Below are 25,199 nucleotides of genomic sequence, written 5' to 3'. Positions count from 1 at the left end.
CCCCGCTTTCCCTGCAGCCTGTAGGATGCGCACACAAGCCGTGTGCACGGCAGCTTGGTTCTTCGCTTTTCGTAGCGAGTGGCGCTTTCATTGCCCCGGAGGCGAACAGCCGTCTGCTTCTCGCGCAGAAGGCTCTGCCGGCGGAGGGGCGCACCAGAGCACTGCTTCTGCCGAAACACGCCTGGCCCATACACAGTCCCCTCTCCGGGCTACGTGGCAGCACACTCTGCCTCTCCTGTGCTCCTCCGCATCGGAACAGAAAGGTCCCTCGGCTACGTCTCGCACGGAGAACCGTGCCAGAAGCACACGCTTGCCGGCGCTGGCCCCTGCAACTCGGAGAAACTTGTCTTTGCACCACATTGCCGGGCAGTCCCCTTTGACAGCCTGCACAACGCCCTCAGATGGCGGTGCTCTTTGCACGGTTCTTGGCAGCTCCAAGTACCCCCGCGCACATGACAGGCTCGTAAAGACCAAAGAGGCGACTAGTCGTCTCGCCCAGAAACAGGGAGCGGCACAAAAGCATGCTCTTCACGAGCCATTCTCGTCGGCCAGCCGGTTGTGCTCTGTCGAAAGGCTTGGACAACCTAAACACTCAAGCGCTTGCTTTCCTGGCACATTTCTCGAAGCGAGAGCTAGACGGGCACTTTGGACCCTATCGAAACAGAAGGAGAATGATTCTACTACCTGCAGCTGAGGCAAATCCGTGCACAGCACGCTGTGCATGCCAGCACTTGTGCACGCTGATGGGCAGCGAAGCTGAATGCCCTCGCTGGGCTTCAGTTCTCTGCAGGCGGCAGCAGGCGAAGATTGAAGCCGCGGAGCACGGGACTTCTGGGTGCTCGCCAGCGAATTGCCGAAGTCCAGCCAAATGCTCCTTCGCAAGCCCATTTCGCCGAGAAGACTCTTGCTGCTTCAGGAAGTAAGGCGCAGCCCTTCGACTTCATCCCACAAGCTGGCTCGGAAGCAGTTCCTTACAGCTTCAGTGTTGCAGAGTGCATGCAGCTTGAGCTCAGCCAGAAGGAGGCGTCTACAAAGGAGGCGTTCTTGAAGCAGCCCTTCTCCAAGCACAAGCCACGGAGGCTCTGTAAGCTTCCTTCTCAGCTGGACATGCCGGCACCCTGTTCACGCTCGCATCACCGTTGCCAACTTCCAGCAGCTGCTAGCATGCAAAACAGGCTCGAGAAGTCGAAGCCAGTGCTGTGCTGCACCTTCGCCTTCGCCCACGTAAGCCACGTCAGTGCACTCTGTACTTGTCTCCTGTGCTGCATCTAGCGTGATCTTCTCTGCAGCTCGGAGCCTCAAGGGAAGAGCAGCTGTTCCCACGGAAGGTTGGTGCTGCTCTAAGCAGCAGCACAAGGAGCTGTCTTTGGAGTTCCTTCTTCTGCTGCTAGCGTGACTTTTCCAGGCAAGCGAGTGGCAGCCCCGCTTTCCCTGCAGCCTGTAGGATGCGCACACAAGCCGTGTGCACGGCAGCTTGGTTCTTCGCTTTTCGTAGCGAGTGGCGCTTTCATTGCCCCGGAGGCGAACAGCCGTCTGCTTCTCGCGCAGAAGGCTCTGCCGGCGGAGGGGCGCACCAGAGCACTGCTTCTGCCGAAACACGCCTGGCCCATACACAGTCCCCTCTCCGGGCTACGTGGCAGCACACTCTGCCTCTCCTGTGCTCCTCCGCATCGGAACAGAAAGGTCCTCGGCTACGTCTCGCACGGGAGAACCGTGCCAGAAGCACACGCTTGCCGGCGCTGGCCCCTGCAACTCGGAGAAACTTGTCTTTGCACCACATTGCCGGGCAGTCCCCTTTGACAGCCTGCACAACGCCCTCAGATGGCGGTGCTCTTTGCACGGTTCTTGGCAGCTCCAAGTACCCCCCGCGCACATGACAGGCTCGTAAAGACCAAAGAGGCGACTAGTCGTCTCGCCCAGAAACAGGGAGCGGCACAAAAGCATGCTCTTCACGAGCCATTCTCGTCGGCCAGCCGGTTGTGCTCTGTCGAAAGGCTTGGACACCTAAACACTCAAGCGCTTGCTTTCCTGGCACATTTCTCGAAGCGAGAGCTAGACGGGCACTTTGGACCCTATCGAAACAGAAGGAGAATGATTCTACTACCTGCAGCTGAGGCAAATCCGTGCACAGCACGCTGTGCATGCCAGCACTTGTGCACGCTGATGGGCAGCGAAGCTGAATGCCCCTCGCTGGGCTTCAGTTCTCTGCAGGCGGCAGCAGGCGAAGATTGAAGCCGCGGAGCACGGACTTCTGGGTGCTCGCCAGCGAATTGCCGAAGTCCAGCCAAATGCTCCTTCGCAAGCCCATTTCGCCGAGAAGACTCTTGCTGCTTCAGGAAGTAAGGCGCAGCCCTTCGACTTCATGCCACAAGCTGGCTCGGAAGCAGTTCCTTACAGCTTCAGTGTTGCAGAGTGCATGCAGCTTGAGCTCAGCCAGAAGGAGGCGTCTACAAAGGAGGCGTTCTTGAAGCAGCCCTTCTCCAAGCACAAGCCACGGAGGCTCTGTAAGCTTCCTTCTCAGCTGGACATGCCGGCACCCTGTTCACAGCTCGCATCACCGTTGCCAACTTCCAGCAGCTGCTAGCATGCAAACAGGCTCGAGAAGTCGAAGCCAGTGCTGTGCTGCACCTTCGCCTTCGCCCACGTAAGCCACGTCAGTGCACTCTGTACTTGTCTCCTGTGCTGCATCTAGCGTGATCTTCTCTGCAGCTCGGAGCCTCAAGGGAAGAGCAGCTGTTCCCACGGAAGGTTGGTGCTGCTCTAAGCAGCAGCACAAGGAGCTGTCTTTGGAGTTCCTTCTTCTGCTGCTAGCGTGACTTTTCCAGGCAAGCGAGTGGCAGCCCCGCTTTCCCTGCAGCCTGTAGGATGCGCACACAAGCCGTGTGCACGGCAGCTTGGTTCTTCGCTTTTCGTAGCGAGTGGCGCTTTCATTGCCCCGGAGGCGAACAGCCGTCTGCTTCTCGCGCAGAAGGCTCTGCCGGCGGAGGGGCGCACCAGAGCACTGCTTCTGCCGAAACACGCCTGGCCCATACACAGTCCCCCTCTCCGGGCTACGTGGCAGCACACTCTGCCTCTCCTGTGCTCCTCCGCATCGGAACAGAAAGGTCCTCGGCTACGTCTCGCACGGAGAACCGTGCCAGAAGCACACGCTTGCCGGCGCTGGCCCCTGCAACTCGGAGAAACTTGTCTTTGCACCACATTGCCGGGCAGTCCCCTTTGACAGCCTGCACAACGCCCTCAGATGGCGGTGCTCTTTGCACGGTTCTTGGCAGCTCCAAGTACCCCCCGCGCACATGACAGGCTCGTAAAGACCAAAGAGGCGACTAGTCGTCTCGCCCAGAAACAGGGAGCGGCACAAAAGCATGCTCTTCACGAGCCATTCTCGTCGGCCAGCCGGTTGTGCTCTGTCGAAAGGCTTGGACACCTAAACACTCAAGCGCTTGCTTTCCTGGCACATTTCTCGAAGCGAGAGCTAGACGGGCACTTTGGACCCTATCGAAACAGAAGGAGAATGATTCTACTACCTGCAGCTGAGGCAAATCCGTGCACAGCACGCTGTGCATGCCAGCACTTGTGCACGCTGATGGGCAGCGAAGCTGAATGCCCTCGCTGGGCTTCAGTTCTCTGCAGGCGGCAGCAGGCGAAGATTGAAGCCGCGGAGCACGGGACTTCTGGGTGCTCGCCAGCGAATTGCCGAAGTCCAGCCAAATGCTCCTTCGCAAGCCCATTTCGCCGAGAAGACTCTTGCTGCTTCAGGAAGTAAGGCGCAGCCCTTCGACTTCATGCCACAAGCTGGCTCGGAAGCAGTTCCTTACAGCTTCAGTGTTGCAGAGTGCATGCAGCTTGAGCTCAGCCAGAAGGAGGCGTCTACAAAGGAGGCGTTCTTGAAGCAGCCCTTCTCCAAGCACAAGCCACGGAGGCTCTGTAAGCTTCCTTCTCAGCTGGACATGCCGGCACCCTGTTCACGCTCGCATCACCGTTGCCAACTTCCAGCAGCTGCTAGCATGCAAACAGGCTCGAGAAGTCGAAGCCAGTGCTGTGCTGCACCTTCGCCTTCGCCCCACGGTAAGCCACGTCAGTGCACTCTGTACTTGTCTCCTGTGCTGCATCTAGCGTGATCTTCTCTGCAGCTCGGAGCCTCAAGGGAAGAGCAGCTGTTCCCACGGAAGGTTGGTGCTGCTCTAAGCAGCAGCACAAGGAGCTGTCTTTGGAGTTCCTTCTTCTGCTGCTGAGCGTGACTTTTCCAGGCAAGCGAGTGGCAGCCCCGCTTTCCCCTGCAGCCTGTAGGATGCGCACACAAGCCGTGTGCACGGCAGCTTGGTTCTTCGCTTTTCGTAGCGAGTGGCGCTTTCATTGCCCCGGAGGCGAACAGCCGTCTGCTTCTCGCGCAGAAGGCTCTGCCGGCGGAGGGGCGCACCAGAGCACTGCTTCTGCCGAAACACGCCTGGCCCATACACAGTCCCCTCTCCGGGCTACGTGGCAGCACACTCTGCCTCTCCTGTGCTCCTCCGCATCGGAACAGAAAGGTCCTCGGCTACGTCTCGCACGGAGAACCGTGCCAGAAGCACACGCTTGCCGGCGCTGGCCCCTGCAACTCGGAGAAACTTGTCTTTGCACCACATTGCCGGGCAGTCCCCTTTGACAGCCTGCACAACGCCCTCAGATGGCGGTGCTCTTTGCACGGTTCTTGGCAGCTCCAAGTACCCCCGCGCACATGACAGGCTCGTAAAGACCAAAGAGGCGACTAGTCGTCTCGCCCAGAAACAGGGAGCGGCACAAAAGCATGCTCTTCACGAGCCATTCTCGTCGGCCAGCCGGTTGTGCTCTGTCGAAAGGCTTGGACACCTAAACACTCAAGCGCTTGCTTTCCTGGCACATTTCTCGAAGCGAGAGCTAGACGGGCACTTTGGACCCTATCGAAACAGAAGGAGAATGATTCTACTACCTGCAGCTGAGGCAAATCCGTGCACAGCACGCTGTGCATGCCAGCACTTGTGCACGCTGATGGGCAGCGAAGCTGAATGCCCTCGCTGGGCTTCAGTTCTCTGCAGGCGGCAGCAGGCGAAGATTGAAGCCGCGGAGGCCACGGGACTTCTGGGTGCTCGCCAGCGAATTGCCGAAGTCCAGCCAAATGCTCCTTCGCAAGCCCATTTCGCCGAGAAGACTCTTGCTGCTTCAGGAAGTAAGGCGCAGCCCTTCGACTTCATCCCACAAGCTGGCTCGGAAGCAGTTCCTTACAGCTTCAGTGTTGCAGAGTGCATGCAGCTTGAGCTCAGCCAGAAGGAGGCGTCTACAAAGGAGGCGTTCTTGAAGCAGCCCTTCTCCAAGCACAAGCCACGGAGGCTCTGTAAGCTTCCTTCTCAGCTGGACATGCCGGCACCCTGTTCACGCTCGCATCACCGTTGCCAACTTCCAGCAGCTGCTAGCATGCAAACAGGCTCGAGAAGTCGAAGCCAGTGCTGTGCTGCACCTTCGCCTTCGCCCACGTAAGCCACGTCAGTGCACTCTGTACTTGTCTCCTGTGCTGCATCTAGCGTGATCTTCTCTGCAGCTCGGAGCCTCAAGGGAAGAGCAGCTGTTCCCACGGAAGGTTGGTGCTGCTCTAAGCAGCAGCACAAGGAGCTGTCTTTGGAGTTCCTTCTTCTGCTGCTAGCGTGACTTTTCCAGGCAAGCGAGTGGCAGCCCCGCTTTCCCCTGCAGCCTGTAGGATGCGCACACAAGCCGTGTGCACGGCAGCTTGGTTCTTCGCTTTTCGTAGCGAGTGGCGCTTTCATTGCCCCGGAGGCGAACAGCCGTCTGCTTCTCGCGCAGAAGGCTCTGCCGGCGGAGGGGCGCACCAGAGCACTGCTTCTGCCGAAACACGCCTGGCCCATACACAGTCCCCTCTCCGGGCTACGTGGCAGCACACTCTGCCTCTCCTGTGCTCCTCCGCATCGGAACAGAAAGGTCCTCGGCTACGTCTCGCACGGAGAACCGTGCCAGAAGCACACGCTTGCCGGCGCTGGCCCCTGCAACTCGGAGAAACTTGTCTTTGCACCACATTGCCGGGCAGTCCCCTTTGACAGCCTGCACAACGCCCTCAGATGGCGGTGCTCTTTGCACGGTTCTTGGCAGCTCCAAGTACCCCCCGCGCACATGACAGGCTCGTAAAGACCAAAGAGGCGACTAGTCGTCTCGCCCAGAAACAGGGAGCGGCACAAAAGCATGCTCTTCACGAGCCATTCTCGTCGGCCAGCCGGTTGTGCTCTGTCGAAAGGCTTGGACACCTAAACACTCAAGCGCTTGCTTTCCTGGCAACATTTCTCGAAGCGAGAGCTAGACGGGCACTTTGGACCCTATCGAAACAGAAGGAGAATGATTCTACTACCTGCAGCTGAGGCAAATCCGTGCACAGCACGCTGTGCATGCCAGCACTTGTGCACGCTGATGGGCAGCGAAGCTGAATGCCCTCGCTGGGGCTTCAGTTCTCTGCAGGCGGCAGCAGGCGAAGATTGAAGCCCGCGGAGCACGGGACTTCTGGGTGCTCGCCAGCGAATTGCCGAAGTCCAGCCAAATGCTCCTTCGCAAGCCCATTTCGCCGAGAAGACTCTTGCTGCTTCAGGAAGTAAGGCGCAGCCCTTCGACTTCATGCCACAAGCTGGCTCGGAAGCAGTTCCTTACAGCTTCAGTGTTGCAGAGTGCATGCAGCTTGAGCTCAGCCAGAAGGAGGCGTCTACAAAGGAGGCGTTCTTGAAGCAGCCCTTCTCCAAGCACAAGCCACGGAGGCTCTGTAAGCTTCTTCTCAGCTGGACATGCCGGCACCCTGTCACGCTCGCATCACCGTTGCCAACTTCCAGCAGCTGCTAGCATGCAAACAGGCTCGAGAAGTCGAAGCCAGTGCTGTGCTGCACCTTCGCCTTCGCCCACGTAAGCCACGTCAGTGCACTCTGTACTTGTCTCCTGTGCTGCATCTAGCGTGATCTTCTCTGCAGCTCGGAGCCTCAAGGGAAGAGCAGCTGTTCCCACGGAAGGTTGGTGCTGCTCTAAGCGAGCAGCACAAGGAGCTGTCTTTGGAGTTCCTTCTCTCTGTGCTAGCGTGACTTTTCCAGGCAAGCGAGTGGCAGCCCCGCTTTCCCTGCAGCCTGTAGGATGCGCACACAAGCCGTGTGCACGGCAGCTTGGTTCTTCGCTTTTCGTAGCGAGTGGCGCTTTCATTGCCCCGGAGGCGAACAGCCGTCTGCTTCTCGCGCAGAAGGCTCTGCCGGCGGAGGGGCGCACCAGAGCACTTGCTTCTGCCGAAACACGCCTGGCCCATACACAGTCCCCCTCTCCGGGCTACGTGGCAGCACACTCTGCCTCTCCTGTGCTCCTCCGCATCGGAACAGAAAGGTCCTCGGCTACGTCTCGCACGGAGAACCGTGCCAGAAGCACACGCTTGCCGGCGCTGGCCCCTGCAACTCGGAGAAACTTGTCTTTGCACCACATTGCCGGGCAGTCCCCTTTGACAGCCTGCACAACGCCCTCAGATGGCGGTGCTCTTTGCACGGTTCTTGGCAGCTCCAAGTACCCCCGCGCACATGACAGGCTCGTAAAGACCAAAGAGGCGACTAGTCGTCTCGCCCAGAAACAGGGAGCGGCACAAAAGCATGCTCTTCACGAGCCATTCTCGTCGGCCAGCCGGTTGTGCTCTGTCGAAAGGCTTGGACACCTAAACACTCAAGCGCTTGCTTTCCTGGCACATTTCTCGAAGCGAGAGCTAGACGGGCACTTTGGACCCTATCGAAACAGAAGGAGAATGATTCTACTACCTGCAGCTGAGGCAAATCCGTGCACAGCACGCTGTGCATGCCAGCACTTGTGCACCGCTGATGGGCAGCGAAGCTGAATGCCCTCGCTGGGCTTCAGTTCTCTGCAGGCGGCAGCAGGCGAAGATTGAAGCCGCGGAGCACGGGACCCTGGGTGCTCGCCAGCGAATTGCCGAAGTCCAGCCAAATGCTCCTTCGCAAGCCCATTTCGCCGAGAAGACTCTTGCTGCTTCAGGAAGTAAGGCGCAGCCCTTCGACTTCATGCCACAAGCTGGCTCGGAAGCAGTTCCTTACAGCTTCAGTGTTGCAGAGTGCATGCAGCTTGAGCTCAGCCAGAAGGAGGCGTCTACAAAGGAGGCGTTCTTGAAGCAGCCCTTCTCCAAGCACAAGCCACGGAGGCTCTGTAAGCTTCCTTCTCAGCTGGACATGCCGGCACCCTGTTCACGCTCGCATCACCGTTGCCAACTTCCAGCAGCTGCTAGCATGCAAACAGGCTCGAGAAGTCGAAGCCAGTGCTGTGCTGCACCTTCGCCTTCGCCCACGTAAGCCACGTCAGTGCACTCTGTACTTGTCTCCTGTGCTGCATCTAGCGTGATCTTCTCTGCAGCTCGGAGCCTCAAGGGAAGAGCAGCTGTTCCCACGGAAGGTTGGTGCTGCTCTAAGCAGCAGCACAAGGAGCTGTCTTTGGAGTTCCTTCTTCTGCTGCTAGCGTGACTTTTCCAGGCAAGCGAGTGGCAGCCCCGCTTTCCCTGCAGCCTGTAGGATGCGCACACAAGCCGTGTGCACGGCAGCTTGGTTCTTCGCTTTTCGTAGCGAGTGGCGCTTTCATTGCCCCGGAGGCGAACAGCCGTCTGCTTCTCGCGCAGAAGGCTCTGCCGGCGGAGGGGCGCACCAGAGCACTGCTTCTGCCGAAACACGCCTGGCCCATACACAGTCCCCCTCTCCGGGCTACGTGGCAGCACACTCTGCCTCTCCTGTGCTCCTCCGCATCGGAACAGAAAGGTCCTCGGCTACGTCTCGCACGGAGAACCGTGCCAGAAGCACACGCTTGCCGGCGCTGGCCCCTGCAACTCGGAGAAACTTGTCTTTGCACCACATTGCCGGGCAGTCCCCTTTGACAGCCTGCACAACGCCCTCAGATGGCGGTGCTCTTTGCACGGTTCTTGGCAGCTCCAAGTACCCCCCGCGCACATGACAGGCTCGTAAAGACCAAAGAGGGCGACTAGTCGTCTCGCCCAGAAACAGGGAGCGGCACAAAAGCATGCTCTTCACGAGCCATTCTCGTCGGCCAGCCGGTTGTGCTCTGTCGAAAGGCTTGGACACCTAAACACTCAAGCGCTTGCTTTCCTGGCACATTTCTCGAAGCGAGAGCTAGACGGGCACTTTGGACCCTATCGAAACAGAAGGAGAATGATTCTACTACCTGCAGCTGAGGCAAATCCGTGCACAGCACGCTGTGCATGCCAGCACTTGTGCACGCTGATGGGCAGCGAAGCTGAATGCCCTCGCTGGGCTTCAGTTCTCTGCAGGCGGCAGCAGGCGAAGATTGAAGCCGCGGAGCACGGGACTTCTGGGTGCTCGCCAGCGAATTGCCGAAGTCCAGCCAAATGCTCCTTCGCAAGCCCATTTCGCCGAGAAGACTCTTGCTGCTTCAGGAAGTAAGGCGCAGCCCTTCGACTTCATGCCACAAGCTGGCTCGGAAGCAGTTCCTTACAGCTTCAGTGTTGCAGAGTGCATGCAGCTTGAGCTCAGCCAGAAGGAGGCGTCTACAAAGGAGGCGTTCTTGAAGCAGCCCTTCTCCAAGCACAAGCCACGGAGGCTCTGTAAGCTTCCTTCTCAGCTGGACATGCCGGCACCCTGTTCACGCTCGCATCACCGTTGCCAACTTCCAGCAGCTGCTAGCATGCAAACAGGCTCGAGAAGTCGAAGCCAGTGCTGTGCTGCACCTTCGCCTTCGCCCACGTAAGCCACGTCAGTGCACTCTGTACTTGTCTCCTGTGCTGCATCTAGCGTGATCTTCTCTGCAGCTCGGAGCCTCAAGGGAAGAGCAGCTGTTCCCACGGAAGGTTGGTGCTGCTCTAAGCAGCAGCACAAGGAGCTGTCTTTGGAGTTCCTTCTTCTGCTGCTAGCGTGACTTTTCCAGGCAAGCGAGTGGCAGCCCCGCTTTCCCTGCAGCCTGTAGGATGCGCACACAAGCCGTGTGCACGGCAGCTTGGTTCTTCGCTTTTCGTAGCGAGTGGCGCTTTCATTGCCCCGGAGGCGAACAGCCGTCTGCTTCTCGCGCAGAAGGCTCTGCCGGCGGAGGGGCGCACCAGAGCACTGCTTCTGCCGAAACACGCCTGGCCCATACACAGTCCCCTCTCCGGGCTACGTGGCAGCACACTCTGCCTCTCCTGTGCTCCTCCGCATCGGAACAGAAAGGTCCTCGGCTACGTCTCGCACGGAGAACCGTGCCAGAAGCACACGCTTGCCGGCGCTGGCCCCTGCAACTCGGAGAAACTTGTCTTTGCACCACATTGCCGGGCAGTCCCCTTTGACAGCCTGCACAACGCCCTCAGATGGCGGTGCTCTTTGCACGGTTCTTGGCAGCTCCAAGTACCCCCCGCGCACATGACAGGCTCGTAAAGACCAAAGAGGCGACTAGTCGTCTCGCCCAGAAACAGGGAGCGGCACAAAAGCATGCTCTTCACGAGCCATTCTCGTCGGCCAGCCGGTTGTGCTCTGTCGAAAGGCTTGGACACCTAAACACTCAAGCGCTTGCTTTCCTGGCACATTTCTCGAAGCGAGAGCTAGACGGGCACTTTGGACCCTATCGAAACAGAAGGAGAATGATTCTACTACCTGCAGCTGAGGCAAATCCGTGCACAGCACGCTGTGCATGCCAGCACTTGTGCACGCTGATGGGCAGCGAAGCTGAATGCCCTCGCTGGGCTTCAGTTCTCTGCAGGCGGCAGCAGGCGAAGATTGAAGCCGCGGAGCACGGGACTTCTGGGTGCTCGCCAGCGAATTGCCGAAGTCCAGCCAAATGCTCCTTCGCAAGCCCATTTCGCCGAGAAGACTCTTGCTGCTTCAGGAAGTAAGGCGCAGCCCTTCGACTTCATGCCACAAGCTGGCTCGGAAGCAGTTCCTTACAGCTTCAGTGTTGCAGAGTGCATGCAGCTTGAGCTCAGCCAGAAGGAGGCGTCTACAAAGGAGGCGTTCTTGAAGCAGCCCTTCTCCAAGCACAAGCCACGGAGGCTCTGTAAGCTTCCTTCTCAGCTGGACATGCCGGCACCCCTGTTCACGCTCGCATCACCGTTGCCAACTTCCAGCAGCTGCTAGCATGCAAACAGGCTCGAGAAGTCGAAGCCAGTGCTGTGCTGCACCTTCGCCTTCGCCCACGTAAGCCACGTCAGTGCACTCTGTACTTGTCTCCTGTGCTGCATCTAGCGTGATCTTCTCTGCAGCTCGGAGCCTCAAGGGAAGAGCAGCTGTTCCCACGGAAGGTTGGTGCTGCTCTAAGCAGCAGCACAAGGAGCTGTCTTTGGAGTTCCTTCTTCTGCTGCTAGCGTGACTTTTCCAGGCAAGCGAGTGGCAGCCCCGCTTTCCCTGCAGCCTGTAGGATGCGCACACAAGCCGTGTGCACGGCAGCTTGGTTCTTCGCTTTTCGTAGCGAGTGGCGCTTTCATTGCCCCGGAGGCGAACAGCCGTCTGCTTCTCGCGCAGAAGGCTCTGCCGGCGGAGGGGCGCACCAGAGCACTGCTTCTGCCGAAACACGCCTGGCCCATACACAGTCCCCTCTCCGGGCTACGTGGCAGCACACTCTGCCTCTCCTGTGCTCCTCCGCATCGGAACAGAAAGGTCCTCGGCTACGTCTCGCACGGAGAACCGTGCCAGAAGCACACACGCTTGCCGGCGCTGGCCCCTGCAACTCGGAGAAACTTGTCTTTGCACCACATTGCCGGGCAGTCCCCTTTGACAGCCTGCACAACGCCCTCAGATGGCGGTGCTCTTTGCACGGTTCTTGGCAGCTCCAAGTACCCCCGCGCACATGACAGGCTCGTAAAGACCAAAGAGGCGACTAGTCGTCTCGCCCAGAAACAGGGAGCGGCACAAAAGCATGCTCTTCACGAGCCATTCTCGTCGGCCAGCCGGTTGTGCTCTGTCGAAAGGCTTGGACACCTAAACACTCAAGCGCTTGCTTTCCTGGCACATTTCTCGAAGCGAGAGCTAGACGGGCACTTTGGACCCTATCGAAACAGAAGGAGAATGATTCTACTACCTGCAGCTGAGGCAAATCCGTGCACAGCACGCTGTGCATGCCAGCACTTGTGCACGCTGATGGGCAGCGAAGCTGAATGCCCTCGCTGGGCTTCAGTTCTCTGCAGGCGGCAGCAGGCGAAGATTGAAGCCGCGGAGCACGGGACTTCTGGGTGCTCGCCAGCGAATTGCCGAAGTCCAGCCAAATGCTCCTTCGCAAGCCCATTTCGCCGAGAAGACTCTTGCTGCTTCAGGAAGTAAGGCGCAGCCCTTCGACTTCATGCCACAAGCTGGCTCGGAAGCAGTTCCTTACAGCTTCAGTGTTGCAGAGTGCATGCAGCTTGAGCTCAGCCAGAAGGAGGCGTCTACAAAGGAGGCGTTCTTGAAGCAGCCCTTCTCCAAGCACAAGCCACGGAGGCTCTGTAAGCTTCCTTCTCAGCTGGACATGCCGGCACCCTGTTCACGCTCGCATCACCGTTGCCAACTTCCAGCAGCTGCTAGCATGCAAACAGGCTCGAGAAGTCGAAGCCAGTGCTGTGCTGCACCTTCGCCTTCGCCCACGTAAGCCACGTCAGTGCACTCTGTACTTGTCTCCTGTGCTGCATCTAGCGTGATCTTCTCTGCAGCTCGGAGCCTCAAGGGAAGAGCAGCTGTTCCCACGGAAGGTTGGTGCTGCTCTAAGCAGCAGCACAAGGAGCTGTCTTTGGAGTTCCTTCTTCTGCTGCTAGCGTGACTTTTCCAGGCAAGCGAGTGGCAGCCCCGCTTTCCCTGCAGCCTGTAGGATGCGCACACAAGCCGTGTGCACGGCAGCTTGGTTCTTCGCTTTTCGTAGCGAGTGGCGCTTTCATTGCCCCGGAGGCGAACAGCCGTCTGCTTCTCGCGCAGAAGGCTCTGCCGGCGGAGGGGCGCACCAGAGCACTGCTTCTGCCGAAACAACGCCTGGCCCATACACAGTCCCCTCTCCGGGCTACGTGGCAGCACACTCTGCCTCTCCTGTGCTCCTCCGCATCGGAACAGAAAGGTCCTCGGCTACGTCTCGCACGGAGAACCGTGCCAGAAGCACACGCTTGCCGGCGCTGGCCCCTGCAACTCGGAGAAACTTGTCTTTGCACCACATTGCCGGGCAGTCCCCTTTGACAGCCTGCACAACGCCCTCAGATGGCGGTGCTCTTTGCACGGTTCTTGGCAGCTCCAAGTACCCCCGCGCACATGACAGGCTCGTAAAGACCAAAGAGGCGACTAGTCGTCTCGCCCAGAAACAGGGAGCGGCACAAAAGCATGCTCTTCACGAGCCATTCTCGTCGGCCAGCCGGTTGTGCTCTGTCGAAAGGCTTGGACACCTAAACACTCAAGCGCTTGCTTTCCTGGCACATTTCTCGAAGCGAGAGCTAGACGGGCACTTTGGACCCTATCGAAACAGAAGGAGAATGATTCTACTACCTGCAGCTGAGGCAAATCCGTGCACAGCACGCTGTGCATGCCAGCACTTGTGCACGCTGATGGGCAGCGAAGCTGAATGCCCTCGCTGGGCTTCAGTTCTCTGCAGGCGGCAGCAGGCGAAGATTGAAGCCGCGGAGCACGGGACTTCTGGGTGCTCGCCAGCGAATTGCCGAAGTCCAGCCAAATGCTCCTTCGCAAGCCCATTTCGCCGAGAAGACTCTTGCTGCTTCAGGAAGTAAGGCGCAGCCCTTCGACTTCATGCCACAAGCTGGCTCGGAAGCAGTTCCTTACAGCTTCAGTGTTGCAGAGTGCATGCAGCTTGAGCTCAGCCAGAAGGAGGCGTCTACAAAGGAGGCGTTCTTGAAGCAGCCCTTCTCCAAGCACAAGCCACGGAGGCTCTGTAAGCTTCCTTCTCAGCTGGACATGCCGGCACCCTGTTCACGCTCGCATCACCGTTGCCAACTTCCAGCAGCTGCTAGCATGCAAACAGGCTCGAGAAGTCGAAGCCAGTGCTGTGCTGCACCTTCGCCTTCGCCCACGTAAGCCACGTCAGTGCACTCTGTACTTGTCTCCTGTGCTGCATCTAGCGTGATCTTCTCTGCAGCTCGGAGCCTCAAGGGAAGAGCAGCTGTTCCCACGGAAGGTTGGTGCTGCTCTAAGCAGCAGCACAAGGAGCTGTCTTTGGAGTTCCTTCTTCTGCTGCTAGCGTGACTTTTCCAGGCAAGCGAGTGGCAGCCCCGCTTTCCCTGCAGCCTGTAGGATGCGCACACAAGCCGTGTGCACGGCAGCTTGGTTCTTCGCTTTTCGTAGCGAGTGGCGCTTTCATTGCCCCGGAGGCGAACAGCCGTCTGCTTCTCGCGCAGAAGGCTCTGCCGGCGGAGGGGCGCACCAGAGCACTGCTTCTGCCGAAACACGCCTGGCCCATACACAGTCCCCTCTCCGGGCTACGTGGCAGCACACTCTGCCTCTCCTGTGCTCCTCCGCATCGGAACAGAAAGGTCCTCGGCTACGTCTCGCACGGAGAACCGTGCCAGAAGCACACGCTTGCCGGCGCTGGCCCCTGCAACTCGGAGAAACTTGTCTTTGCACCACATTGCCGGGCAGTCCCCTTTGACAGCCTGCACAACGCCCTCAGATGGCGGTGCTCTTTGCACGGTTCTTGGCAGCTCCAAGTACCCCCGCGCACATGACAGGCTCGTAAAGACCAAAGAGGCGACTAGTCGTCTCGCCCAGAAACAGGGAGCGGCACAAAAGCATGCTCTTCACGAGCCATTCTCGTCGGCCAGCCGGTTGTGCTCTGTCGAAAGGCTTGGACACCTAAACACTCAAGCGCTTGCTTTCCTGGCACATTTCTCGAAGCGAGAGCTAGACGGGCACTTTGGACCCTATCGAAACAGAAGGAGAATGATTCTACTACCTGCAGCTGAGGCAAATCCGTGCACAGCACGCTGTGCATGCCAGCACTTGTGCACGCTGATGGGCAGCGAAGCTGAATGCCCTCGCTGGGCTTCAGTTCTCTGCAGGCGGCAGCAGGCGAAGATTGAAGCCGCGGAGCACGGGACTTCTGGGTGCTCGCCAGCGAATTGCCGAAGTCCAGCCAAATGCTCCTTCGCAAGCCCATTTCGCCGAGAAGACTCTTGCTGCTTCAGGAAGTAAGGCGCAGCCCTTCGACTTCATCCCACAAGCTGGCTCGGAAGCAGTTCCTTACAGCTTCAGTGTTGCAGAGTGCATGCAGCTTGAGCTCAGCCAGAAGGAGGCGTCTACAAAGGAGGCGTTCTTGAAGCAGCCCTTCTCCAAGCACAAGCCACGGAGGCTCTGTAAGCTTCCTTCTCAGCTGGACATGCCGGCACCCTGTTCACGCTCGCATCACCGTTGCCAACTTCCAGCAGCTGCTAGCATGCAAACAGGCTCGAGAAGTCGAAGCCAGTGCTGTGCTGCACCTTCGCCTTCGCCCACGTAAGCCACGTCAGTGCACTCTGTACTTGTCTCCTGTGCTGCATCTAGCGTGATCTTCTCTGCAGCTCGGAGCCTCAAGGGAAGAGCAGCTGTTCCCACGGAAGGTTGGTGCTGCTCTAAGCAGCAGCACAAGGAGCTGTCTTTGGAGTTCCTTCTTCTGCTGCTAGCGTGACTTTTCCAGGCAAGCGAGTGGCAGCCCCGCTTTCCCTGCAGCCTGTAGGATGCGCACACAAGCCGTGTGCACGGCAGCTTGGTTCTTCGCTTTTCGTAGCGAGTGGCGCTTTCATTGCCCCGGAGGCGAACAGCCGTCTGCTTCTCGCGCAGAAGGCTCTGCCGGCGGAGGGGCGCACCAGAGCACTGCTTCTGCCGAAACACGCCTGGCCCATACACAGTCCCCTCTCCGGGCTACGTGGCAGCACACTCTGCCTCTCCTGTGCTCCTCCGCATCGGAACAGAAAGGTCCTCGGCTACGTCTCGCACGGAGAACCGTGCCAGAAGCACACGCTTGCCGGCGCTGGCCCCTGCAACTCGGAGAAACTTGTCTTTGCACCACATTGCCGGGCAGTCCCCTTTGACAGCCTGCACAACGCCCTCAGATGGCGGTGCTCTTTGCACGGTTCTTGGCAGCTCCAAGTACCCCCGCGCACATGACAGGCTCGTAAAGACCAAAGAGGCGACTAGTCGTCTCGCCCAGAAACAGGGAGCGGCACAAAAGCATGCTCTTCACGAGCCATTCTCGTCGGCCAGACCGGTTGTGCTCTGTCGAAAGGCTTGGACACCTAAACACTCAAGCGCTTGCTTTCCTGGCACATTTCTCGAAGCGAGAGCTAGACGGGCACTTTGGACCCTATCGAAACAGAAGGAGAATGATTCTACTACCTGCAGCTGAGGCAAATCCGTGCACAGCACGCTGTGCATGCCAGCACTTGTGCACGCTGATGGGCAGCGAAGCTGAATGCCCTCGCTGGGCTTCAGTTCTCTGCAGGCGGCAGCAGGCGAAGATTGAAGCCGCGGAGCACGGGACTTCTGGGTGCTCGCCAGCGAATTGCCGAAGTCCAGCCAAATGCTCCTTCGCAAGCCCATTTCGCCGAGAAGACTCTTGCTGCTTCAGGAAGTAAGGCGCAGCCCTTCGACTTCATCCCACAAGCTGGCTCGGAAGCAGTTCCTTACAGCTTCAGTGTTGCAGAGTGCATGCAGCTTGAGCTCAGCCAGAAGGAGGCGTCTACAAAGGAGGCGTTCTTGAAGCAGCCCTTCTCCAAGCACAAGCCACGGAGGCTCTGTAAGCTTCCTTCTCAGCTGGACATGCCGGCACCCTGTTCACGCTCGCATCACCGTTGCCAACTTCCAGCAGCTGCTAGCATGCAAACAGGCTCGAGAAGTCGAAGCCAGTGCTGTGCTGCACCTTCGCCTTCGCCCACGTAAGCCACGTCAGTGCACTCTGTACTTGTCTCCTGTGCTGCATCTAGCGTGATCTTCTCTGCAGCTCGGAGCCTCAAGGGAAGAGCAGCTGTTCCCACGGAAGGTTGGTGCTGCTCTAAGCAGCAGCACAAGGAGCTGTCTTTGGAGTTCCTTCTTCTGCTGCTAGCGTGACTTTTCCAGGCAAGCGAGTGGCAGCCCCGCTTTCCCTGCAGCCTGTAGGATGCGCACACAAGCCGTGTGCACGGCAGCTTGGTTCTTCGCTTTTCGTAGCGAGTGGCGCTTTCATTGCCCCGGAGGCGAACAGCCGTCTGCTTCTCGCGCAGCTCGCGCAGAAGGCTCTGCCGGCGGAGGGGCGCACCAGAGCACTGCTTCTGCCGAAACACGCCTGGCCCATACACAGTCCCCTCTCCTGGCTACGTGGCAGCACACTCTGCCTCTCCTGTGCTCCTCCGCATCGGAACAGAAAGGTCCTCGGCTACGTCTCGCACGGAGAACCGTGCCAGAAGCACACGCTTGCCGGCGCTGGCCCCTGCAACTCGGAGAAACTTGTCTTTGCACCACATTGCCGGGCAGTCCCCTTTGACAGCCTGCACAACGCCCTCAGATGGCGGTGCTCTTTGCACGGTTCTTGGCAGCTCCAAGTACCCCCGCGCACATGACAGGCTCGTAAAGACCAAAGAGGCGACTAGTCGTCTCGCCCAGAAACAGGGAGCGGCACAAAAGCATGCCTCTTCACGAGCCATTCTCGTCGGCCAGCCGGTTGTGCTCTGTCGAAAGGCTTGGACACCTAAACACTCAAGCGCTTGCTTTCCTGGCACATTTCTCGAAGCCGAGCAGCTAGACGGGCACTTTGGACCCTATCGAAACAGAAGGAGAATGATTCTACTACCTGCAGCTGAGGCAAATCCGTGCACAGCACGCTGTGCATGCCAGCACTTGTGCACTGCTGATGGGCAGCGGAAGCTGAATGCCCTCGCTGGGCTTCAGTTCTCTGCAGGCGGCAGCAGGCGAAGATTGAAGCCGCGGAGCACGGGACTTCTGGCGGTGCTCGCCAGCGAATTGCCGAAGTCCAGCCAAATGCTCCTTCGCAAGCCCATTTCGCCGAGAAGACTCTTCTTGCTGCTTCAGGAAGTAAGGCGCAGCCCTTCGACTTCATCCCACAAGCTGGCTCGGAAGCAGTTCCTTACAGCTTCAGTGTTGCAGAGTGCATGCAGCTTGAGCTCAGCCAGAAGGAGGCGTCTACAAAGGAGGCGTTCTTGAAGCAGCCCTTCTCCAAGCACAAGCCACGGAGGCTCTGTAAGCTTCCTTCTCAGCTGGACATGCCGGCACCCTCTTACACGCTCGCATCACCGTTTGCCAACTTCCAGCAGCTGCTAGCATGCAAACAGGCTCGAGAAGTCGAAGCCAGTGCTGTGCTGCACCTTCGCCTTCGCCCACGTAAGCCACGTCAGTGCACTCTGTACTTGTCTCCTGTGCTGCATCTAGCGTGATCTTCTCTGCAGCTCGGAGCCTCAAGGGAAGAGCAGCTGTTCCCACGGAAGGTTGGTGCTGCTCTAAAGCAGCAGCACAAGGAGCTGTCTTTGGAGTTCCTTCTTCTGCTGCTAGCGTGACTTTTCCAGGCAAGCGAGTGGCAGCCCCGCTTTCCCTGCAGCCTGTAGGATGCGCACACAAGCCGTGTGGCACGGCAGCTTGGTTCTTCGCTTTTCGTAGCGAGTGGCGCTTTCATTGCCCGGAGGCGAACAGCCGTCTGCTTCTCGCGCAGAAGGCTCTGCCGGCGGAGGGGCGCACCAGAGCACTGCTTCTGCCGAAACACGCCTGGCCCATACACAGTCCCCTCTCCGGGCTACGTGGCAGCACACTCTGCCTCTCCTGTGCTCCTCCGCATCGGAACAGAAAGGTCCTCGGCTACGTCTCGCACGGAGAACCGTGCCAGGAAGCACACGCTTGCCGGCGCTGGCCCCTGCAACTCGGAGAAACTTGTCTTTTGCACCACATTGCCGGGCAGTCCCCTTTGACAGCCTGCACAACGCCCTCAGATGGCGGTGCTCTTTGCACGGTTCTTGGCAGCTCCAAGTACCCCCGCGCACATGACAGGCTCGTAAAGACCAAAGAGGCGACTAGTCGTCTCGCCCAGAAACAGGGAGCGGCACAAAAGCATGCTCTTCACGAGCCATTCTCGTCGGCAGCCGGTTGTGCTCTGTCGAAAGGCTTGGACACCTAAACACTCAAGCGCTTGCTTTCCTGGCACATTTCTCGAAGCGAGAGCTAGACGGGCACTTTGGACCCTATCGAAACAGAAGGAGAATGATTCTACTACCTGCAGCTGAGGCAAATCCGTGCACAGCACGCTGTGCATGCCAGCACTTGTGCACGCTGATGGGCAGCGAAGCTGAATGCCCTCGCTGGGCTTCAGTTCTCTGCAGGCAGGCAGCAGGCGAAGATTGAAGCCGCGGAGCACGGGACTTCTGGGTGCTCGCCAGCGAATTGCCGAAGTCCAGCCAAATGCTCCTTCGCAAGCCCATTTCGCCGAGAAGACTCTTCTTGCTGCTTCAGGAAGTAAGGCGCAGCCCTTCGACTTCATCCCACAAGCTGGCTCGGAAGCAGTTCCTTACAGCTTCAGTGTTGCAGAGTGCATGCAGCTTGAGCTCAGCCAGAAGGAGGCGTCTACAAAGGAGGCGTTCTTGAAGCAGCCCTTCTCCAAGCACAAGCCACGGAGGCTCTGTAAGCTTCCTTCTCAGCTTGGACATGCCGGCACCCTGTTCACGCTCGCATCACCGTTGCCAACTTCCAGCAGCTGCTAGCATGCAAACAGGCTCGAGAAGTCGAAGCCCAGTGCTGTGCTGCACCTTCGCCTTCGCCCACGTTAAGCCACGTCAGTGCACTCTGTACTTGTCTCCTGTGCTGCATCTAGCGTGATCTTCTCTGCAAGCTCGGAGCCTCAAGGGAAGAGCAGCTGTTCCCACGGAAGGTTGGTGCTGCTCTAAGCAGCAGCACAAGAGCTGTCTTTGGAGTTCCTTCTTCTGCTGCTAGCGTGACTTTTCCAGGCAAGCGAGTGGCAGCCCCGCTTTCCCTGCAGCCTGTAGGATGCGCACACAAGCCGTGTGCACGGCAGCTTGGTTCTTCGCTTTTCGTAGCGAGTGGCGCTTTCATTGCCCCGGAGGCGAACAGCCGTCTGCTTCTCGCGCAGAAGGCTCTGCCGGCGGAGGGGCGCACCAGAGCACTGCTTCTGCCGAAACACGCTGGCCCATACACAGTCCCCTCTCCGGGCTACGTGGCAGCACACTCTGCCTCTCCTGTGCTCCTCCGCATCGGAACAGAAAGGTCCTCGGCTACGTCTCGCACGGAGAACCGTGCCAGAAGCACACGCTTGCCGGCGCTGGCCCCTGCAACTCGGAGAAACTTGTCTTTGCACCACATTGCCGGGCAGTCCCCTTTGACAGCCTGCACAACGCCTCAGATGGCGGTGCTCTTTGCACGGTTCTTGGCAGCTCCAAGTACCCCCGCGCACATGACAGGCTCGTAAAGACCAAAGAGGCGACTAGTCGTCTCGCCCAGAAACAGGGAGCGGCACAAAAGCATGCTCTTCACGAGCCATTCTCGTCGGCCAGCCGGTTGTGCTCTGTCGAAAGGCTTGGACACCTAAACACTCAAGCGCTTGCTTTCCTGGCACATTTCTCGAAGCGAGAGCTAGACGGGCACTTTGGACCCTATCGAAACAGAAGGAGAATGATTCTACTACCTGCAGCTGAGGCAAATCCGTGCACAGCACGCTGTGCATGCCAGCACTTGTGCACGCTGATGGGCAGCGAAGCTGAATGCCCTCGCTGGGCTTCAGTTCTCTGCAGGCGGCAGCAGGCGAAGATTGAAGCCGCGGAGCACGGGACTTCTGGGTGCTCGCCAGCGAATTGCCGAAGTCCAGCCAAATGCTCCTTCGCAAGCCCATTTCGCCGAGAAGACTCTTCTTGCTGCTTCAGGAAGTAAGGCGCAGCCCTTCGACTTCATCCCACAAGCTGGCTCGGAAGCAGTTCCTTACAGCTTCAGTGTTGCAGAGTGCATGCAGCTTGAGCTCAGCCAGAAGGAGGCGTCTACAAAGGAGGCGTTCTTGAAGCAGCCCTTCTCCAAGCACAAGCCACGGAGGCTCTGTAAGCTTCCTTCTCAGCTGGACATGCCGGCACCCTGTTCACGCTCGCATCACCGTTGCCAACTTCCAGCAGCTGCTAGCATGCAAACAGGCTCGAGAAGTCGAAGCCAGTGCTGTGCTGCACCTTCGCCTTCGCCCACGTAAGCCACCTCAGTGCACTCTGTACTTGTCTCCTGTGCTGCATCTAGCGTGATCTTCTCTGCAGCTCGGAGCCTCAAGGGAAGAGCAGCTGTTCCCACGGAAGGTTGGTGCTGCTCTAAGCAGCAGCACAAGGAGCTGTCTTTGGAGTTCCTTCTTCTGCTGCTAGCGTGACTTTTCCAGGCAAGCGAGTGGCAGCCCCGCTTTCCCTGCAGCCTGTAGGATGCGCACACAAGCCGTGTGCACGGCAGCTTGGTTCTTCGCTTTTCGTAGCGAGTGGCGCTTTCATTGCCCCGGAGGCGAACAGCCGTCTGCTTCTCGCGCAGAAGGCTCTGCCGGCGGAGGGGCGCACCAGAGCACTGCTTCTGCCGAAACACGCCTGGCCCATACACAGTCCCCTCTCCGGGCTACGTGGCAGCACACTCTGCCTCTCCTGTGCTCCTCCGCATCGGAACAGAAAGGTCCTCGGCTACGTCTCGCACGGAGAACCGTGCCAGAAGCACACGCTTGCCGGCGCTGGCCCCTGCAACTCGGAGAAACTTGTCTTTGCACCACATTGCCGGGCAGTCCCCTTTGACAGCCTGCACAACGCCCTCAGATGGCGGTGCTCTTTGCACGGTTCTTGGCAGCTCCAAGTACCCCCGCGCACATGACAGGCTCGTAAAGACCAAAGAGGCGACTAGTCGTCTCGCCCAGAAACAGGGAGCGGCACAAAAGCATGCTCTTCACGAGCCATTCTCGTCGGCCAGCCGGTTGTGCTCTGTCGAAAGGCTTGGACACCTAAACACTCAAGCGCTTGCTTTCCTGGCACATTTCTCGAAGCGAGAGCTAGACGGGCACTTTGGACCCTATCGAAACAGAAGGAGAATGATTCTACTACCTGCAGCTGAGGCAAATCCGTGCACAGCACGCTGTGCATGCCAGCACTTGTGCACGCTGATGGGCAGCGAAGCTGAATGCCCTCGCTGGGCTTCAGTTCTCTGCAGGCGGCAGCAGGCGAAGATTGAAGCCGCGGAGCACGGGACTTCTGGGTGCTCGCCAGCGAATTGCCGAAGTCCAGCCAAATGCTCCTTCGCAAGCCCATTTCGCCGAGAAGACTCTTCTTGCTGCTTCAGGAAGTAAGGCGCAGCCCTTCGACTTCATCCCACAAGCTGGCTCGGAAGCAGTTCCTTACAGCTTCAGTGTTGCAGAGTGCATGCAGCTTGAGCTCAGCCAGAAGGAGGCGTCTACAAAGGAGGCGTTCTTGAAGCAGCCCTTCTCCAAGCACAAGCCACGGAGGCTCTGTAAGCTTCCTTCTCAGCTGGACATGCCGGCACCCTGTTCACGCTCGCATCACCGTTGCCAACTTCCAGCAGCTGCTAGCATGCAAACAGGCTCGAGAAGTCGAAGCCAGTGCTGTGCTGCACCTTCGCCTTCGCCCACGTAAGCCACGTCAGTGCACTCTGTACTTGTCTCCTGTGCTGCATCTAGCGTGATCTTCTCTGCAGCTCGGAGCCTCAAGGGAAGAGCAGCTGTTCCCACGGAAGGTTGGTGCTGCTCTAAGCAGCAGCACAAGGAGCTGTCTTTGGAGTTCCTTCTTCTGCTGCTAGCGTGACTTTTCCAGGCAAGCGAGTGGCAGCCCCGCTTTCCCTGCAGCCTGTAGGATGCGCACACAAGCCGTGTGCACGGCAGCTTGGTTCTTCGCTTTTCGTAGCGAGTGGCGCTTTCATTGCCCCGGAGGCGAACAGCCGTCTGCTTCTCGCGCAGAAGGCTCTGCCGGCGGAGGGGCGCACCAGAGCACTGCTTCTGCCGAAACACGCCTGGCCCATACACAGTCCCCTCTCCGGGCTACGTGGCAGCACACTCTGCCTCTCCTGTGCTCCTCCGCATCGGAACAGAAAGGTCCTCGGCTACGTCTCGCACGGAGAACCGTGCCAGAAGCACACGCTTGCCGGCGCTGGCCCCTGCAACTCGGAGAAACTTGTCTTTGCACCACATTGCCGGGCAGTCCCCTTTGACAGCCTGCACAACGCCCTCAGATGGCGGTGCTCTTTGCACGGTTCTTGGCAGCTCCAAGTACCCCCGCGCACATGACAGGCTCGTAAAGACCAAAGAGGCGACTAGTCGTCTCGCCCAGAAACAGGGAGCGGCACAAAAGCATGCTCTTCACGAGCCATTCTCGTCGGCCAGCCGGTTGTGCTCTGTCGAAAGGCTTGGACACCTAAACACTCAAGCGCTTGCTTTCCTGGCACATTTCTCGAAGCGAGAGCTAGACGGGCACTTTGGACCCTATCGAAACAGAAGGAGAATGATTCTACTACCTGCAGCTGAGGCAAATCCGTGCACAGCACGCTGTGCATGCCAGCACTTGTGCACGCTGATGGGCAGCGAAGCTGAATGCCCTCGCTGGGCTTCAGTTCTCTGCAGGCGGCAGCAGGCGAAGATTGAAGCCGCGGAGCACGGGACTTCTGGGTGCTCGCCAGCGAATTGCCGAAGTCCAGCCAAATGCTCCTTCGCAAGCCCATTTCGCCGAGAAGACTCTTCTTGCTGCTTCAGGAAGTAAGGCGCAGCCCTTCGACTTCATCCCACAAGCTGGCTCGGAAGCAGTTCCTTACAGCTTCAGTGTTGCAGAGTGCATGCAGCTTGAGCTCAGCCAGAAGGAGGCGTCTACAAAGGAGGCGTTCTTGAAGCAGCCCTTCTCCAAGCACAAGCCACGGAGGCTCTGTAAGCTTCCTTCTCAGCTGGACATGCCGGCACCCTGTTCACGCTCGCATCACCGTTGCCAACTTCCAGCAGCTGCTAGCATGCAAACAGGCTCGAGAAGTCGAAGCCAGTGCTGTGCTGCACCTTCGCCTTCGCCCACGTAAGCCACGTCAGTGCACTCTGTACTTGTCTCCTGTGCTGCATCTAGCGTGATCTTCTCTGCAGCTCGGAGCCTCAAGGGAAGAGCAGCTGTTCCCACGGAAGGTTGGTGCTGCTCTAAGCAGCAGCACAAAGAGCTGTCTTTGGAGTTCCTTCTTCTGCTGCTAGCGTGACTTTTCCAGGCAAGCGAGTGGCAGCCCCGCTTTCCCTGCAGCCTGTAGGATGCGCACACAAGCCGTGTGCACGGCAGCTTGGTTCTTCGCTTTTCGTAGCGAGTGGCGCTTTCATTGCCCCGGAGGCGAACAGCCGTCTGCTTCTCGCGCAGAAGGCTCTGCCGGCGGAGGGGCGCACCAGAGCACTGCTTCTGCCGAAACACGCCTGGCCCATACACAGTCCCCTCTCCGGGCTACGTGGCAGCACACTCTGCCTCTCCTGTGCTCCTCCGCATCGGAACAGAAAGGTCCTCGGCTACGTCTCGCACGGAGAACCGTGCCAGAAGCACACGCTTGCCGGCGCTGGCCCCTGCAACTCGGAGAAACTTGTCTTTGCACCACATTGCCGGGCAGTCCCCTTTGACAGCCTGCACAACGCCCTCAGATGGCGGTGCTCTTTGCACGGTTCTTGGCAGCTCCAAGTACCCCCGCGCACATGACAGGCTCGTAAAGACCAAAGAGGCGACTAGTCGTCTCGCCCAGAAACAGGGAGCGGCACAAAAGCATGCTCTTCACGAGCCATTCTCGTCGGCCAGCCGGTTGTGCTCTGTCGAAAGGCTTGGACACCTAAACACTCAAGCGCTTGCTTTCCTGGCACATTTCTCGAAGCGAGAGCTAGACGGGCACTTTGGACCCTATCGAAACAGAAGGAGAATGATTCTACTACCTGCAGCTGAGGCAAATCCGTGCACAGCACGCTGTGCATGCCAGCACTTGTGCACGCTGATGGGCAGCGAAGCTGAATGCCCTCGCTGGGCTTCAGTTCTCTGCAGGCGGCAGCAGGCGAAGATTGAAGCCGCGGAGCACGGGACTTCTGGGTGCTCGCCAGCGAATTGCCGAAGTCCAGCCAAATGCTCCTTCGCAAGCCCATTTCGCCGAGAAGACTCTTCTTGCTGCTTCAGGAAGTAAGGCGCAGCCCTTCGACTTCATCCCACAAGCTGGCTCGGAAGCAGTTCCTTACAGCTTCAGTGTTGCAGAGTGCATGCAGCTTGAGCTCAGCCAGAAGGAGGCGTCTACAAAGGAGGCGTT

This window comes from Corvus hawaiiensis, chromosome 8 (assembly GCF_020740725.1).
Source record: "Corvus hawaiiensis isolate bCorHaw1 chromosome 8, bCorHaw1.pri.cur, whole genome shotgun sequence".
NCBI classification, from domain to species: Eukaryota; Metazoa; Chordata; class Aves; order Passeriformes; family Corvidae; genus Corvus; species Corvus hawaiiensis.
Note: the sequence above shows the minus strand (reverse complement) of the source record.